This window comes from Galeopterus variegatus, unplaced genomic scaffold, assembly GCF_000696425.1.
Source record: "Galeopterus variegatus unplaced genomic scaffold, G_variegatus-3.0.2 Scaffold9131, whole genome shotgun sequence".
In the NCBI taxonomy this organism is placed as follows: domain Eukaryota; kingdom Metazoa; phylum Chordata; class Mammalia; order Dermoptera; family Cynocephalidae; genus Galeopterus; species Galeopterus variegatus.
Genome location: NW_007735242.1, coordinates 58,268 through 61,754, shown reverse-complemented (window position 1 = coordinate 61,754; position 3,487 = coordinate 58,268). Strand labels below are relative to the sequence as shown.

At 47.3% G+C, this 3,487-nt stretch overlaps 1 pseudogene; it reads left to right on the top strand.

Moving 5' to 3' along the window:
• The first annotated feature begins 1,365 nt into the window (after positions 1-1,365).
• Positions 1,366-2,945, top strand: LOC103609070 (annotated as a pseudogene).
• The last annotated feature ends 542 nt before the right edge of the window (positions 2,946-3,487 follow it).

The window sequence follows — 3,487 nt, the reverse complement described above, 5'->3', positions numbered from 1 at the left end:
GAAAAGCAAACTACAAACTAGTATTCCTCATTAGCATGGATGCAAAAATTCTAAACAAAATGTGAGCAAATTTAATTCAGCATTATATAAAAAAGATAACATGTCATGACCAAAGTGGATTTTATTACAAGAATACAAGGCTTGTTTGACATTCAAAAATCAATGAATGTAATTCACCATATTAACAAACAACAAAAAAAGAAAAACCATAATAAGGTCATACCAGTAGATGAAGAAAATGCATTATGATTAGAAGGGAACTTTCTCCACCTGATAAAGGGCATCTAAAAACAACTACAGTTACTATCATACTTAATTGTGAAAACCTGAATGCTTTCTTCCTAATATCAGGAACAGTCAAGGATATGCACTTTCACCACTGCTATTCAACATGGTACTGGAGATTATATGCAGTGCAGTAAGGCAAGAAATGGAAATAAAAGGCATCCATATTGAAAAGGAAAAAGTAAAACTGTTGTTATTTGCAGACAATATGATCATCTAGAAGACCCAAAAGAATTTGCAAAAAAGATATTAGAAGTGATAAGTGATTAGAAGTGAGTTTAGCAATGTTATAGGATATAAGGTCAATATACAAAATTCAATTGTGTTTCCATACACTGTTGAAAAACAATTGGAAACTAAAAAATTAAACACACATACACACTGCATCAAAAAAAGAAATAGTGATAAACCTGAAAAAAATGTATAAGAGCTATACTCTGAAAACTACTGTCTTAGTCTGTTTTCTGTTGCTATATCAGGATACCACAAACTGGGTAATTTGTAAAGAAAAGAAATTTATTTCTCATAGTTTTGGAGGCTGGAGAGTCCAAGAGCATGGTGCTGACATCTGGCCAGTGTTATCCCATGGTGAAAGGGTGGAAGGTGGAAGGGAGCATGCAAGACAGAGAGAGGAAACTGGGGCAAACTCACTTTTATAACAAACCCAGTCTCATGATAACTAACCCACTTTTGTGATAATAGTATTAATCATTCATGAGGGTGAAGACCTCATGACCTAATCTGCTCTTAAAGGCCCTGCCTCTCAACACTGTTACAAAGGCAATCAAATTTCAACATGAGTTTTGGTGGGAACATTCAAACCACAGCAACTACAAAATATTGCTGTTAGAAATGCAAGCAGACCTAAATAAATGGAGCGACATACCTTGTTCATGGGTTGGAAGACTCAATATTAAAATAAGGTGCCAGTGCGTGAGCGCTCACAGCGCCTCTGACTGGCTCCAGATGGTGTCCAGCATGTGCGGGTCTGGATCACCAGGACTTGTGTCTCACCATCCTCCAGCCTACTGCAGCACCTCAGAGGCAAGGGTAGTGGCCTTGCCCTTGGCTTAGAGGACCCGGGTACCAATGAGCAGAGATGTCTGTACCCACACCTGGCCCTGCTCCTACTACTCAGAGCCCCAGAAATGATGGGTGCCTGGAAAACTGGCTTTCACTGAAACTCATGGGGGATGAAAAAAAAAAAAAAAAAAAAAAAGGTGCCGGTTAGCTTTCTCCTGTCCAGCATAGTGGAGATGAAGAAGGAGACGTCACACTGGATCTTCAGCTCCACCACCCTCCTGGAGAAGGACCACACCAAGCCCTGGTTGAACACTCTGTGGTCCAGTGGCAACGTCGTTTTCAGGATCATTGAGCACTTCTGGAGGGCACTGCTGTTGTTGCCTCTGGGAGCCGCTGGGGAGGCTGCATCCTACCCCAGCACCAGGGGGAAGTAACCGACCAGCCTCATAGCTTCTTCCCAGAGGTGTTTGGAGGACACAGCAAAAGTCCTTCACCATCAGTTTGAGCAGCTGGACAGTGTCAGGAGAAACCTGGACAAGATGGAGTTGGGCCTGGATGTGGCAGACAGATTGCAGACAGAACTGGAATCTGTCCTGATGGCCCTTCAGCTCCAACCTTTGGAAGACACCGCCAGAAACGAAGCCCAGGGAAGGCGCCTCAACAACTAGCTGTGAACCTTTTCACAGAGGGGATCGTGCTCAGAATTCCTCCTATTATTTCCAAAAAAACAGAGTCCCCTGTTAGGCCTGGGAGGCTGATAGAGTTTGGATGTGTTGTCCTCCCCAAAACTCATGTGGAAATCTGATCCCCACTGTGGCAGTACTGGAAGCTGTTTGAGTCATGGGGGCAGATCCCTCATGAATGGATTAATACTGTCCGTGGGGGAGGGGAGCTTGAGTGAGAGCTCATTCTATTAGTTCCCGCAAGAGCTGGTTGTTTAAAAGACCCTGGCACCTCCTCTCTCTCTTTTGCTTTCTCTCACCATGTGGTCTGCTTGTACCCACTGTCTGCCTGCCACTTGCCACCATGGGTAGAAGCAGCCTGAGGCCCACACTAGATGCAGCTGTCCCAGAATCGTAAGCCAAATAAACCTCTCTTCTTTATAAATTACCCAGTCTCAGGTATTCTGTTATAGCAACACAAAACGTACTAATACAGAGGCTCACTGTCCTGGTGTGTGCACTGGAAATGCACAGCAGCAGTGCGGTGCTCACACACAGGTTCGAGAGAGAAGACCTGGATCACGTTCAGGTTCACTGCTGTATGAAATCAGTGTGCACCAGCGGTTCCCTGGGAAGCCAGATGTGGCCTGTCGCTTGCTCTCTGCCAGGATGCCGGCAGTCAGGAAAATCAAGGCTCAGAAGCAAGAGAACGTCTTCCCCGCAGAGAAGAGCTGCCGCGCCTGGCACGCAGATCCTGAGGAAGCTGAAGGGGCTGGCTCTGGACGCCGAGACCTAGCTAGAGCTGCAGGACAAGGCCCTGGATGGCATCACCGCGGCTGTGGACCAGGCGACCTTTACGGTTCGCAGGCACAACCGGCGGATGAAAAGGCCGGCCTCGAGCTCAGGGGTGTCTGCTTCCAGCTTCTCTCGGTTTGCTGTCCACCGGGAAGCAGCTCCAGGCTGAGACATCGCTGAAGCCCTGCCAGGGGCCTCAGGACACAGCCTGGCGTTCTTCCGGTCCACGGGGAGACCCTAGCAGGCCGTGACACCCTTGCACAGCGACCATCCAAGCTGCTCAGTGCTGAAACCAGTTGCGTTGGCCATTTTGCTGAGCATGAAAGGAAGACCCGAGTCCTCATGAAAGAAATGTGGCTGCCTGTTCCCATACCTCTGTCCTTTAGACACTGTAGGCGTGTCTGTGAGTGACACGGGGGAGTAGACTCTTCCTCAGACGCGTCCCCTGCCACCTGCACAACCCAGCGCAGGCCTGGGGGGCCTCGCCCCCCCGTCCTGTCTCCCCTGGTCTCGAGTGGATGCGCGGCTTCCTCCCCAGGTGTGTTGTGAGTTTGTAACTGAAGTTGAGCGTCCAAAACACCTCCAGGCATTCCATAAACACCTGACGTCGTCTTGCACTGCACACTTTTTAGCACAAAGTGAATAGTGTTACTGAACCTTTAAACAAAATGTTGATTTCTGCTTTGACTGTCCCATTTCTATGCAGAAATAAAAGGAAAATG